Raw genomic sequence first — 16042 nt, 5'->3', positions numbered from 1 at the left:
TCAAAATCGCCCAACTCACTTTTCCAGTATGTTAAGATGTCTACATAACGAAGCCAAATCATATCTGCAGGTCCTATAGGGTTTATAATTACTGTTCGAAATACTTCATATATAAGTTTGCTAACACAGGACTGAGCAGACTCCCCATACTGCGACCGAATTATTGACGGTAAAACTTATCACCAAAGGAGAAGACGTTATTAGTAACACAGTGCTCTACAAATTACATTAGTTTATTCATTTCTATGAGGAAGTGGTCAGCAAATGGGTCAAGTTTATTTTTGAGGGATGTTAATACATCTTTTATGAGTACTTTTGTGAAAAGGGAGTCTACGTCTAGGCTGAGAAGTTTTACGTTATGTACATGTACAGGGATATGTGCCAACCTAAATTTGTTGCAAAAGTCTTCTGTATGCTTGATATGACTATGGGAAAAAGTTCCTAAAAAGGGGAATAGTAACTCGGCTAACAATTTAGAAATTCTGCAGTTAAAAGCTCCAGCACAAGTGATTATGGGACGGAGGGGGATGTTATCTTTGTGAGTCTTGAGGAGGCCATAGAAATAAGGTAATTTGGGATCAATTGCTTTACATTTTTCCAAAATTTCTATATTTTTCTTACTTTTACCGATATTTATGATTTTTCTGAAGAAATCTATTTGGACATTATGGCTCGGGATTTTTGTTAATTTCCCATAGGTAGTTATATCATTTAAAAGTTAACTGATCTTTTCTTGGTAGCTTGTCCATTAACACAATTTTTCCGTCTTTGTCTGTTTATAATGTTTAGTTTGCGGAGTGAGTTTATAGCTATCATAAATCTTTTAGGCAGGGGGTGTGTTGTTGTTGTGTCTGGTTAGGATGTTGAGAAGAATTCCCTTAAGACATATTTCGTCTTTCTTGTAACTGTTGTTAGCAATGAATTTATCAAGTGTTACTTGGAAGTCGAGTTTATGTTCTTTATCAGGTTTAGAGGCAAATGACAAACCTAATAAGTTTAAGACTATGGACTGGTTATTAGTTAAAGGACACGTGGATAGAGTCATGATTTTGCTTCGTTAACCTAAACGGTTCCAAACACTATTTTCAGTTAATGACTCAAGTTTACAAACAAGCCTCTTGTAATGAATAACACTATTACGAGCAGCTGTGTCGATGCAAATGGAGGATAGGTACTACTTATATATGTGGGCTCTGAAGTGACGAGACGGAGGTTGTGCTGCACCTGACTGATGGTTTTTCGGTGTGTGTAGATGTCGTCCTTCGTATCCTGGGTCATTTATTCGATAGATATCATGTGAGATGGTGGAAAGGGATTCATTGTTGTAGTCCATTTATGGAAACCGTACATTTTCGGGAGTACCTGTTCCTTCAGATATTCTTCTATAAAGTTTTCTGGTTTTTCAGGCGGAAAAACTTTATCATGTCTTTCTCAAATCGGCAGTAGGCTGGCTTCACTTCGGGCTGGTGTCGGAGAATCCATTATAAGTGAGGAAAGTTCATGATGGGCTTCAATGTAAAGAAATTCTTCTGTTAAAACAGGATACGTCTCAAGTATAAATGATTCTTTAAAACACTCTGGTTTAAAGCTAACGACTATATTTCGGTGGACTGACTCCCACCCTTATCAAGTTCCTCGAAAAAAAGGTCAAGAATACGAAGGACGACATTTACACGCACCAAAGAACCATCAGTCAGGCGCAGCACAACCTCTGTCTCGTCACTTCACAGCCCACATATAAGTACCTATCCTCCATTTGTGAAAAGGCTGATATGCCATCCAGGTGGCATATCCTCTCTCAAAGGGTTCACAGACCACCACTAGACATCTATCTCTTTTGATGTACTACTCTCTTCCTGCATCCATAGCCACTGGTATTCCTGGGGCAGCAATATCCAGGTTGTACTGAGTGCTATCACCTTGATAGGACCCCTCAGAAAATAGAATGACTGATTTATGCGGCTATCATTGCCTCAAGCAAGGGATATTTCATCTCCCAGTGGGTTCACAACCATCAACTAGGTTACTAGATGCTCCTCTGTCTTTCCTGAAGTGTTCATGTACTGCTGACTGACTGGGTTTTCAGACCCGATTCAGTAGTAATAGTGTGCATGTTGGGGGGGATATAAACATACAGACACATACCATAACATATATAGATATTAATATATAGAGATAAATACAAATATATATTAATATACACATATCTATATATATATAGATATATATATATACACATATATCATATATATATATGTATATATGTGTGTGTGTCTGTGTGTGTATAACTGAATCACGAAAATTTGGAACGAGATAAATATAAATGAAGGCAAAAACCACGAAGGAAAATGAAATAATGGAGTACTGTTGCAAGGTCTTTCGACTTCTCGTCCTTTACTATGCAGATTGATATAAATATGAAAGTAAGTTTACAAAGAAAGCTCATATAAATGACAGATAGGGATTATAAAGGAAAATGGTGTAACTGGAATCCAACATATATATGTATAAATGTACATATACATAGTTTATATATATACATACTATATATATATATATATATATATATATATATATATATATATGTGTATGTATAATATATAGATAATTATGTATATGTTACATTTATACATATATATGTTGGATTCCAGTTACACATTTTCCTTTATAATCCCTATCTGTCATTTATATGAGCTTTCTTTGTAAACTTACTTTCATATTTATATCAATCTGCATAGTAAAGGACGAGAAGTCGAAAGACCTTGCAGCAGTACTCCATTATATATATATATATATATATATATATATATATATATATATATTATATAGATATATGTATATATATAGTATATATATATACATATTAAAAATATTGCTTGTTCAGCCTCTCTTGCAACTTAGCAATAGACAGAATTCCTTTAATGATAGGAATACAAGAGTAAGGAGTGGTGGTAGGGCACACACCGAGCTGTAGGAAGGTGGGGAGAGTTTTTTTTTTTTTTTTTTTTTTTTTTTTTTTTTTTTTTTTTCAAATAGCCAGCCAACGAACATTATTAAGGTGGGAGATGAATTCATAAGAGAAAATATTGCTAGTCTAGCTCTGAGGCACCTTTCCCTAAAATCTACTTTTCTGTGATCTGTTTGCTGGCGAGTGTTTTGTTAATTTTCAGACTGACCTGCCTGAGGCGTGACTGGGCGGAGCTACAGAGAGAGAGAGAGAGAGAGAGAGAGAGAGAGAGAGAGAGAGAGAGAGAGAGAGAGAGAGTGCTGAAGGAAGGACAGGAGAGGACAGAGGAGGCAAAGGTCTCAGACACTCCTTAGCTAACCTCCCGATCCGACCTGTGTTCTGGTGCTCCTCTGGCTTTAAACCCCCTTGCCTACAGGCTGCTCTATGAGCAAGAGCCCGTGCTGGCATAAGGCCAGCTTAATAAAAAACAACAACAATAAACCCCCTTTGTCTTGTCCCCCCACGTGGAGAGCCTTCGTGAGCCTCGGTAGACCGGAGCAAGCTTAATGCTCCAGATCAACTGCATTATAGAATTCAGCATTAAGTCTGATCTAACAATTGATTCTACGGTGTTCTTTTTCTATGACTGGAAAGTCTCATTTTCCCTTGCTCCAGGTTCCATCTCTAAGACATCCCTTGGAGCGTCCTATAGTACTGAATACTCTCCTTGTGAAGTTCTTATCGTACTGGAATTCATTGCTACCCAGTGATATAGCTTAACAAATTCCTCCATGGTGTGTCCGTGATACAAACTTCTCCTATTGTGAAGTAAATATTAATAATGAGAGATTTATCGTAAATGCTTTGTTATCAGGATGATTCATTTCCAGACGTGTATGTTTGACTCGAAGCCTAGTTTCTCTCTTCCTTAGAGACATCCGGATGGTCAGTGCAGATAAGCAATATTCAACGTTCCTTAATACCTGCTGTTACAAAGAAGTCCTAAAAGAAACTCAATTCCATTATGTAACTTTTCTGTATTATTAATGTATACGTAGTAAGCGTCCCGAGTAGGACTAATATTTCGAGCCGCTGTTTAGGTCCTGTAAATGCTCCATTTTTTAAATTATTTTTGGAAATAGTTTCAGTAAATTCAGTTAACTCACGTTGTTGTGTGAAATAAATGTATTCTTGTACTGTTTAGTTTCAAGATGGTGACCTGGCCATTCTTATTGCATGTTATTTGCAGCTTTGTTGGCCTTAATTGGCAGGATACGTGGGTCCACTGTGAATGCAAGGCAGCATTGATGTAATTTAATCAAGTAATTAACGTAAATAACCGGGCAACCACGTAATAATTATATATATATATATATATATATATATATATATATATATATATACGTATATATTGGAGTAGGGAGACGTGTTCTGTCTTTTATCCATTTATTTAGCGCCGACGTTTTACTTATACGCCATTGATGTGTAATCATTTCAGCCTGGAAAATGTATCAAGCTGATACGAAACGTCGGCGCTAAATAAATGGATAAAAGACAGAACGCGTCTCCCTACTCCAATATGTTTTACCCCTGAGTAATTGCTCCTGTCTTCATACTGCACACACACGCACACACCACACACACACACACACACACACACACACACATATATATATATATATATATATATATATATATATATATATATATATATATATATATATAATATAAGGTATAAGCCACGATGGAAAAATAAACAACGGAGTTTTTCCAAGATCTTTCGACTCCAAGTAATTTACTCAGCAGAGTAAAGGACGTCGAGTCGAAAGATCTTGCAGACACTCCGTTGTTTATTTTTCCTTCGTGGCTTATGCCTTTATTTATGGATTTATCACGTTCCAAACTTTCATGATTCAGTTATATATATATATATATATATATATATATATATATATATATATACATACATACATATATGTACATATATATAGCCATTGTGGCACGAAGGAACACGTAGTACTTGAGAATTTCCTTAAATCCATAGTAGAATATATTACAAAAGTACTTGTTCCAAGTCCCTGTTTCATTTAGGTACCTTTCTGCCATGGATTTAAGGATATATATATATATATATAATATATATATATATATATATATATATATATATATATATATATTAAGAACACTGAATTCAGATGGCACGATAATGAGAGAAATCATGCTGAAACGGAAATTACGGAAGCGCTATATGCAGATGAAATGATTATGGAGAACAGATGTGGATAGATGGCTTGGACATTCCTTCTCTCAAGTCCTTGGAGACCGATAACATGCGAGCGACAAGAATTTATTATAGAAGATTGTGTTATTTTGATGAACCTAATGCGTTCGGTAATACCACTTAATAAAAGAAAAATATTTTCCAAACCAACTATGCTGCCATTTCTTTCTTAGTAGCTAATGGAAAGTGAATGGCTGTCAATACTAGAGCTACCATACGGTTCAATAATAGTGATAAAAAATCTTTATATTGACAACAAAACCCCATAATATAAACAACTCAATTATCGAAAAATTTCTATGTAATTCTGAGCACTTCATGGTCTATATATATTTCATAATTACGATACAACTCATAATTAAGACGAAAAGATCAAAATCAAGATATTAAACACTATACTTAGATAAAAATCTCATTGGAAAAATTAAAACATCACAAAAAACTGTTTACACAGCCCTAAGTAATCCACAATCTATAGTGACATCACAATCATGATAAAAAGATCATAATTGCTATAAAAACTTGTTAATTAGAATAAAAGACTTGACAATCACAATAAAAAGAAGTCGACGAAAAGAAAAAAAAAGGTTTGTTGACGATCCCATAAATCCCAGCACGGAAGCTGAAGAAGAAGAAGAGGCCAGAGAACGTGCGGAGAGAGGCAGCCATCTTGCATTATCCGAGTTAGTTGTCTGATGAATGGTCTGGAGTGAGGTTGTTGTCCGCGGTCGCAGCCGATTGGCATTATTTTTCTGCCGAATGAACATGGATTTGAAAAGTTGAAAGGCCGAGCGCGTGTATTTAGTGTGCTAAAAGGTGCTGTGGAATTGAGGATGTAAGCCATCGCGGGATTTACTACCTGAAATGTGATACAAGGCTACGGAGCTGTTCTTTTTTTTTCGCTGTATAGAAGCTCCAAGTGATCATCATCATCAACAACATCGGCTGGTGCTGCTGCTGGTGTTGTTGTTGTTGTTGTTGTTGTGGCCTTTAAAGCACCTCTCTTATCATCGTCTTCCGGAGAGTCTGTCTGTCTCTCTCTCTCCTCGACGTGAGTATTCAAATATTTATTGTTAAGAAACTAGAATGTACTTTGTAAACACTGAGGGGGGAATTCATTCCCATCGTCGGAGACCATTGCCATTACTAGGTAGCTAGTACTACTACTAGCTATTACCTAGCTACCTATGTGGTTACTACTACCTATTCCTGTTGACCTTTTTCTTCCTGACCCTTTTATTTCCCTGACCTTGTGTCGACGACCTTTTGGGTCAGTTGTGTTCGTTGGTTTTTATTTGTTTCACGGTATGCTTTGCCACATGTTTTTTTTTGCCCCCTCCCCCTTTTTGTTTTTAATTTTATTCTGCAATTGTTCCACCCTGGTTGGTGTCGGGGTTTTGTTAGCTACTAGTTTTAGTGCTGACTGTCGAGCGTCAGAATGGGAGGTTGGTTACTATATTGCTGTTTGTGATACTATTATTTTTTTTTTTTTTTTGAAGGGGGTGCTTGTGTTTATCATGGTTCCTATAAAATGGGGGCATATGCAGGTCAGCGAGACAGGGATATTCAGTGTTACTTGCTGGGATCGGGGAGGGGGGCGGAGTCTCCCGGCAAGGTCAGGGCACCGTGCCTTGTGTTAGGTTAGGAAGGGAAGGTGTGGTTGGGTCAGGATCCAGCATTGATTGTTTGCAGAATGACAGGACTAGGGTAAACAATCACGGACGATCCACCATCATCACGCTGGCCGGGTCTTATTCACTTGATATTTAATTGGTGAAACAAGAATACAATGACAACTTTAAGCATACCATTCAAAAGATTGAAGTTTCGTCAACATAATGTGATATATGAAAGCCCCATAGGAACTAAAATAAGCTTGTGACGCTCTTCGTAAAATATGTTTTCAAGGCAGTTTTGAAATCCAATATGGCTGCTATCGTTTGGCTGGCCGGTCTAATCACGGACTTTCCACCTTCTTTCCCAGCACTCATTTGAACAGTGTTAGCGCATAGCTACTTCTGGACGGTAGTGTTACTTGGGTTGGGGCAGGGGTTATTGTTCCAGAAGGGGTGAAGTCAGGGAAAGGCACCATAAGTGAGGTTAGGAAGGTAAGGTCTAATGCTTTCAGTGCACCTTATGCATTATACTGTAGGCATTACTTGAGGTTCTTTGCGGGGCCTCTTCCTTAGGCCCGTAGCTGCAACCCTATTACTGTACCTCCATTCATATCATCTCTTCCATATTACTTTTCTCAACCCTCTCCTAACAATTGATTCATAGTGCAACTGCCAGGTTTTCCTTTTGACACCTTTCAAATCTTTTTACTGTCTGTTTCCCTTTCAGCACTAAGTGACCTCACAGGTCCCAACAATTGGCCTCCAATTCCAATTTCTCCCAGTAAATGATAGTTAGCTTGTTTTTTACGGTAGGTATAATGACAGATACCTACTATGCAAAGGAAAAAAAATCCAAGGGAAACTGCATTTGATCTCTCTCTCTCTCTCTCTCTCTCTCTCTCTCTCTCTCCTCTCTCTCTCTCTCTCTCTCTAATTAGCATGGTCAGTGTTGGCTATGGCGTAGGTAGTTGACAAATTGTAGCCTGGTGTATGGTGGGTGCCTTAGGTTAGGCTATTGTGGCACAAGGCTAGGCCAGCTTAGTCCAATCCTATACTTCTACCCCAAAGAGAAGTTATACTCTCATGGTCCTGCAGGGCTCCACAGAACAGACCAACCAATTACAAAAAATTCTCTTATACAGATACAGTAGTTGGCCATGGCCAGGATAATGCTTGTTGGCACAGTGATAGAATATAATGACTCGGGACAGGAGGACTCCGTCTCCTGTACAGCGGCGACTGCCTCGGTTTTCTCTACATCCCACTGGCATAGATGTGACAACAGTGCATATGTTGACAATTTCTTCATTACACTCGAGTCTGTCCAAGAGATAAGTTCACATTTCAGCATTTGGTGTGACTGGCAGAAAATTGGTAAAACGTAACTTTAAATCATTACTTATCACATTTTGGACTTGAATATATTTTTCTGTTATAATTTACGCTTTGAATGTTTGATGTTTATTTCCTTTGGTGGAAAGTTTTACTTAAAATCCAGCATCATTCCCACGACCGCTGTGTACAGCACCTTTCCCATTGCAATGAATGGCAAAACATAAATAAAAGATGAGAAATATTGTGGTCATCGTAAATTTCCGATAAATGTGAGCATTAGTTTCTTACTAATCATATTAGCGTAAGGAGACCTAAGATCACAGTGTACAAGAACTCTGGGTAGTTTGTAGGACAACAGGATTACCTAAAAGGTACCATAAATTCTGTATGGCATTTCTGTTGTCACTTATCTTTATGTCAGTAGCATTCCATGACATTGTCGTTTATACGTACAAAGGTTATTGATATAGTGTTGTGTCTTTTACCCCCACAATTAGAGTTATTCATGTTTGATAAGGGATATCGATTGTCATCCAAAGTGTTTAAGCCCCCACTCGTGAAAAAAGTTTTTGATGAATTTTTTTCTTTTAGCTCTTATTTTCTGTCTTTCATCTTACTTTATACCCATTCCTAATAATTGATTCATAACACAACTGCAAGGCTCTATTCTATTCTTTAATTTTATCAGATTACCTATCCTTAGTGTATGAGCTTTGTTGCTGTAATACCTTGTTGATACAGTGAAAGTCTGTTGTTTAACGCAGATATCGTCTTGAAATTATGTTATGCCGGTTATCGGCGGAGGTTCTGTTATTGTGGGGGTTACTGATAGTTGAAAACCGCCATTAACTGAAACTCTGTGATTTTTGGCACCAAGTTTCGGTTGATGGCACCTCTGTTATGCATGTTATGGTGCCATAGCTCTATTATTGGCACTGATAACTGAAACTTGGCCCGTTATGACATCATAAATCACCGATTTTATGGTACTAGACAAGCCCCTAGACGGATCGCCATTAACTGAGTCCGCTGATAACCAGCGACTGGCCATGTTAAGGTGCTTAGATATGTGATAGCCTATTACTATAATTTTATTGTTTTGTTTATTGTAAGGTGGTACAATAATTATACTCTGCGTGAGTTATTTATTTAATTTGTATGTTTACAAATTTGCATCTTAATGATCCAGGTACCTGTAACACATTTTTATTCATTCTGGACTTGAATCTCAAATTACTTCGACAGTGTTGAAACAGAGCTGGGAAAATTAAAACAGATTCCCATGCATGGGTGACTTTCAATTTGTTGCTGATAAAGGCTTCAGTGATATGACTTCAGGTGTACCTGAGTCAGATATTCACCTGTTCAGTGATTTGATTAAGTTATTAGCCTATTTTCCGTACAGGATTAGTGCTGTCAGAGCACCTCTTGCGATGCTCTTTAGGCATTACTTAAGGTTCTTTGCAGTTTCCATTCAGCCTCCAACAGCAACCCCTTGTATTCAATTTATTATATACCTCTGTTAATATGATCTTTCTTGTATCCTACTTTCCATCTCTCCTAACAATTGATTTATAGTGTAGCTACAAAGTTTTCCCTCGGCTACACCTTTCAGACATTTTTACTGCCAATTTCAGTTTCAGTGCTGAATGACCTCACAGGTTCCAGCACCTGGCATTTGGCCTAATTGCTATATTTTATGCTAATATTCAAATTTGTCATTGTACTGATATGGTGTGTTTATATTACACACTGGTTACAAAAATTAAGTTCTGTCATTACTTTTTCTCTAATATATGAATGTTGATTTAGGCTATCCAAATTGCTTAATTTGTCTACAAGCAGTTTGCATATTTACGTGATTTGAATTTAACTTATTCATCTTTTAGGTTAGCTTTTTTTTCTATCCAGGTAGTTTATTCTGCCAATGTTTCCCAAGGACTTTTGGAGTCGTATTAGCTTTTTAGTATATCAAGATTTATGCACATTATGATTACTGTATGAATGATGTCATTTTGTAGTGTAATAGTTGATGAAACCAGACATGGGTCTATGCCATTAATGTGGTGTACTGTAGGCATTATTTAAGGTTCCATGCAGGGTACCTTTGGCCCTTAGCTGCAACATCTGTCTTTCTTTTTTTCATTCATCATACTTTCCACCCTCTTTAGCAATTATTTCATAGTGCAACTAGTACGAGGTTTTCTTCCTCTTACATCTCTCAACCCTTCTTACTGTCGATATCCCATTCACTGCTGAATGACCTTTATATGTCTCAGCACTTAGCCTTTGGCTTAAATTCAATCATCTTTTGTATTCCATGGCATTAAAGTTTGTTGGTTGAAGAATGTCATGTAGAGGTTATTTTGTTAAATTTCTGAAATAGTCTTCAAAATTGTAGATGAAATTATGCAGCCTATCGTCCTGTACTTGGCATAATTGAATGTAGCAAATGCAGCAGAGCCATAACAATGAAACACCTTGTTGTATATGTTAGTGTTGTCAATGCACCTCATGCAGTGCACTGAAGGCATTTCTTAAGGTTCTTTGCAGCATCTCTTTGACCCCTAGCTTCAACCCCTTACTTTTCTTTTACTGTCCCTCCATTTTTATTCACTTTCTTTCATCTTACTTTCCACCCTCTCCAAACAATTGATTCATAGTGCAACTGTGAGGCTTTCCTCCAATTATGCGTTTCAAACCTTTTTACTCTCAATTTCCGTTTTAAGCACTGAATGACCTCATAGGTTCCAGCGCTTGGTCTTTGGCCTAAATTCTATACGTATTCTATTACTGTAGTATTAACTGTACTGTAGTCACCAATGTCATTTAGTTGTAATTTGTTAGAAAATATAGACTTTGTAAGCTGATCAGATGGTAATTTCTAAAAATTTTGGATGTTATTATTATTGTTATATACAATAATGGAATTGTTATTAGTTTTCATCAAACGTGTAATTGGAGTTTTCTGGGTAGTAGGGAAATGCAGTGGTAACCATGATAGTTGTAACTCAGGCAAGAGGAAAGTGTTCTGGTTGGCTGTGTAGCATTTATTTTAATGTACTGTAAAGGTTTCTTCTTGATGGAAGTGGTTTCAATGCCCAAGAACATTTTTTTATGAGGGGAGATACAAAGATGGCTGCTAATGACATTGGGGGTGGGGGGGTAGCTGCCCAAACTCTTGTTCATTGAATTTTAATTGGGTTGCAATAGATTTAACGGTATCATACAGACACCACCCTATTTACGAACATTTAACTTACAAACATTCAGAGATAGAAACAAACAGGATTGCAAATTTTATTTTGCGTGCCTAGTCTGTACATGCAGTACTTTATGTACAGTGTATTTTATTTTAGGATGAAAAAACCTACAATACTGTATTGAATTTATATCATACACTACTCAAATAGTCATGGAGAATATAGTAACCAACATACAAACAATTTATCATAGTACAAATGGCCGTCCAGAACATTTGTTTGTAAGTCTGTGGGTACTTTGCATTAATGTGGTTATGCATATATATTGTGGTTACCATTTTGCCAGTCATTGCCAAAATTTTTCACATAGTATGGCTTGCGTCTTATTTGGCAATATTGTAAGCAAACCAATTTTACCATCAGCATGGTATTCCATAGTTAAGCCTACTTATATGACTTAAATACTGTGCAGACATTGCCTTGGAAGGGGTCAATGAACTTGGTATGTTTGAGATGAGATCAAGTTGGAAATTGACACACACACAGTACATTTTGAAACTAAATATCATTGTAGTATTTGCATCCTGTGATTAAGCTTTTGGTTAGCTGGTTTCAATTGGCCTACACATTTAATTGAAACTGTAGACTACACACCTGATGATGGGAAAGTCTTAATGTTTCAGCACACATTAATTGAGGACTGCACATTGTAGTTTCAGCAAATTTATGTACTATGACAACTGTATAATTACTCTTGTGATTACTGGTTACTTATTACTGTATTTTGGTATGTGTAGTACATGTATTATCATTCAGTAAGATGACTACTGTATACTGATTGCAGACTTAACCTTTAAAAGGTTTGCTGATCTCTCTCTCTCTCTCTCTCTCTCTCTCTCTCTCTCTCTCTCTCTTCAAGTTACCCTACTTATAAATGACTTTTGTTCCAGAAGGCCTTTTGTATCTTGAATTTTGTATGCTGGTCTTCACCCTGTTTAAGTACCGTATGCTATAAATTCAATACAGTATATACTGTACACTGTACATACAGTACTTTATTAATATAAATGATACATGAAACCTAATTAAATTGTGATGATAATACAGTTGTTTCTAACTGAACATAGATATAATCTACAATCACATTTTTTATTTTTTATCTGAATGTTCGTAAAAGTCCAATAACAGATTCTCTCTCTCTCTCTCTCTCTCTCTCTCTGTCCAGATGTTGCAAATTGGCTTCAGAGGTAGAAATAGGAGCATCATTTGCTTTTTGAACCAGCCATGATTCAAAATGCAGTCTAGACACTGAACTTTAAGCTAAGCATCATTAAAAAGTTAGATACAGTACTGTATCTTGCTTTATAAAGTAGATTTCAGATTTTGAGTTTGTCATTACTGATGCAACAAGTCTTCCTGAATTTATATATTTCATTTTGAGAGGGTCTTGAGAGGTCACAACTCAGGATTGTTCAGACTTGGGCTGAGAGCACATGAAATTCAAGTGATTAGTAAACAGTTTACTCAGACAAGGCAAATCAGGTCATTTAGCCTTCCCAGTCCAATCTTGATTAGTATTCTTTTGTTATTATCATGGTTAAGTTCATGGACACAGGTGGTAGTGGTGAAAAATATTAGTACGTCTTTCATATCTAGAGAAACCAGTTCTTTGGCATAGGTTACATCAATGTCCAGAAAGCTTAAGGCTTCCGTTTATGAACTGAGATGATGGGGGTCTTAATAACCTTGTGTTTAGGCTTAATACGTCACATCTCTTGGAAGTAGGACAGCCTATCCAATCCTATATTTCTAGTTGTGTTAGAGATTCAATGGAAGTGGTTTCATCATTGAATCATCTCTGAATATTTTCATGTTTGGGTATGATTTTTTATTATTCTCCCAAGACACTAAAGTACTGTAGATAGAATGGAGTCGTCTACTTCTTTTTTAAAGATCCCTGTTTCATCAGCAAGTTTACTTCCACATCTCTTCCAATCTCTGATAGATCATCTTCATGTGATACAGTAGTCTTCTAACAGACTTTGCTCTTTGCTTGCCACAATAAAGCAGTGTTTAGGCCTCAAATTATGCAAAAATACTGCCTTAAAGTGGCATCTTTAATTCTTTTCATATTGCACATTTTTATAATTATGTTGAAAGGGGATGTAGCCTAATACCAAAATTTTTAGGTATCTAGTCTTGGTGTGGAAGGCTTCTGGAATTGCTAACAGAAATAATGGCAATCAATATACAGTTAGGCATTCATGTTTAAGCATAATAAAGATAGTTGTCATTCCATATGAATCAGAATGCATAATTTTTAGCTGTCATCTTGTGGTAGCTGTCCTTTTGAAGGTTTAAGTTACAGCTGCCAGTGGATAAGTGTCACCATTGATACATTTAATTTTAATAAGTGTCCTTGATTGTCGTCATCTTTTGAGAAGAGGATTGTGCACAGTGTGTTACATTGGCAGGATTGATAAAGCGTAGCTATGATATAGATTCTTTGTAAATATAGTAAAGAAGTATTTCGTTGGTATCTTGGTATTTCATTCAGAGCAACATCTCACCTTTGTAAATAATGTTTTCCTATGTGTAGAAATTACTGGATGGTTAAGTGCTGATCTCAAAGGGTCAGACATTCCATTATTTTATGAAAGCCACTATGCCTACAGAAATTTATTAGGTTTTGCAAAACCTGTTAATAAGTTATGTTCAAGACAGATATCAGTGAATGTTAGTCCAGAATGGTTCTGATTGACACTGTCAGCTTTTGGTTTGGTCTAGTTGTAATGATTTAACTTTGTAACAGGGCTCTTAGGGTTTATAACCTTTTGGTCATTCTGAATTTTCAAGTGCTGGCTACAGAGTAGTTGTTGGTGGTGTTCTGCCTGGTGAGGCTAGAACTGTTATGTCTGGTGTTCAACGGGGCTTGTGTTTAAGAAAATTATTTCTTATGATTTTTATTTGATTTGATGCTCATATTATAATGAAGTTAATTAGTTTTCCCAAAGCAAAATGAAAAATCCCATTAGGGGGTTAATGCCATCAGTGCAGCTCTATGTGGTGCACTGTAGGCTTTACTTTAGGTACCTTGTATCATCCCTTTGGCCCCTAGCTGCGATCTCTTTCACTCCCTTTTTGGTACCTCTGTTTGTATTCTTCCATCTGGCTTTCCACCCTCTCTAACAGTTGATTCATAATACAACTGTGAGGTTTTCCTCCTGTTTCACCTTTCAAACCTTCTTACTGATATTATCCCTTTCTTGGCCTTTGGCCTTAATTCCATATTCTAATCTAAAATGAAGGAATGTTAAACTTAAAATAGTATGACGTACTGTATTTAGAATGGATCAGTTAGAAGTGTAGCCAGTGTGAGTGAGGCTCCACTCTTACCAATTACCCAGTCTTTTACTATACTCCTACCACATGAGGCATTGGTAACACTGTGTAGTACTTTTTGATCTGCATTTCTGGTACTGTTAATGCCCATTTTTTCTTTTATTGCAGTACTTTCTTGAAAAAAATAAGTTCTGTAATGCAACCAAGCTTTGTATTGTTTGTGATGTGTCTTATGCCCACTAGCCTTACGCTTCAAGAATAATTTTGCTTAAGCTCAAGGAATTCAGTTGCTCATTCCACCTTTCTTGTTGAGTCAGAATGACCCCTTGTGAATTTAACCTATCTATTACATCCTGATTCAAAATAAGCTTTGCAACTATGAGGTCAGTGATGCTTCTTGGGTTTCTGCTGAATGAGGTTTAGTGCAAATGCATAGGCCTATGAAGTGTATCCCAATGTCCCAAGTTTAGAATTTAAACGGCATTAGATACATAGTTTTTTTCTGTTTAATTTACAAACCACAGATGTTTATGGTAGAATTATTAATTCTAGAACCCAAAAGCGCCATGTCGAGCAGTTCTTAATCTGATACCACTTTCCTCTGGAATAAGAATAAGATAAACTAGATGCCTGTGTTTGATAGGGAGATTTTATTAAATTAGTAGTAAGTAGGGTATTTTTAATTTCTCTCTCTCTCTCTCTCTCTCTCTCTCTCTCTCTCTCTCTCTCTCTCTCTCTCTCTCTCTCTCTCTCTCTTTATTTTATCACTTAGCTATAAAAATTATGCCTAAATTTGAACTTTCTCTCAAACTGAAGAGATACAACACATCCCATTGTGGGAACTTCTTTACATACAAGATATGTGAGACGTGGAATAAACTGCCACCAGAAGTTGTAAACAGCAACAGTGTGGAAGAGTTTAAAAGAAAGCTAGTCAAAATCAATAGGACACTGTGAATGAACAGTAAAACCTGCTCCTAGAGTTAAGTGTATACATGATGGCTCCTCGTATGTCTGTGTGACATCCTAATCCTTGTAACTCTCTCTCTCTCTCTCTCTCTCTCTCTCTCTCTCTCTCTCTCTCTCTAATGAAGTCAGTGGTTGGTACAAATTGCTGTAAATTTGCTTTCATCGTACTTGAGATTTCCTTTTAGAGGTAAAGTGAAGGCCTATATAGCCTAGTACCCTCGTAGGGGTTTGTGCTGTCAGTGCACCTCATGCAGTGCACTGTAGGCATTACTTAAGGTTCATTGCAGCATTCCCTCTGTCGCTAGCTGCAACCCCTTTATTCCTTTTACTGTACCTCCGTTCATATTCT

At 36.8% G+C, this 16042-nt stretch overlaps 1 protein-coding gene across 2 annotated transcripts in view; it reads left to right on the top strand.

Annotated features, from left to right (window-relative positions):
• The first annotated feature begins 5902 nt into the window (after positions 1 to 5902).
• LOC135213672 (ankyrin repeat domain-containing protein 50-like) overlaps positions 5903 to 16042 on the top strand; it is a 161298-nt gene continuing 151158 nt past the window's right edge. For both annotated transcript variants that reach the window (XM_064247736.1, XM_064247735.1), the window contains exon 1: positions 5903 to 6279. The gene's annotated coding sequence lies outside the window, so the exon portion shown is untranslated. The remainder of the gene's footprint in view (positions 6280 to 16042) is intronic.

The sequence above is a fragment of the Macrobrachium nipponense genome, chromosome 43 (assembly GCF_015104395.2).
Source record: "Macrobrachium nipponense isolate FS-2020 chromosome 43, ASM1510439v2, whole genome shotgun sequence".
Taxonomy (NCBI): domain Eukaryota; kingdom Metazoa; phylum Arthropoda; class Malacostraca; order Decapoda; family Palaemonidae; genus Macrobrachium; species Macrobrachium nipponense.
Note: the sequence above shows the minus strand (reverse complement) of the source record. Positions and strands in the feature narration are given on the sequence as shown.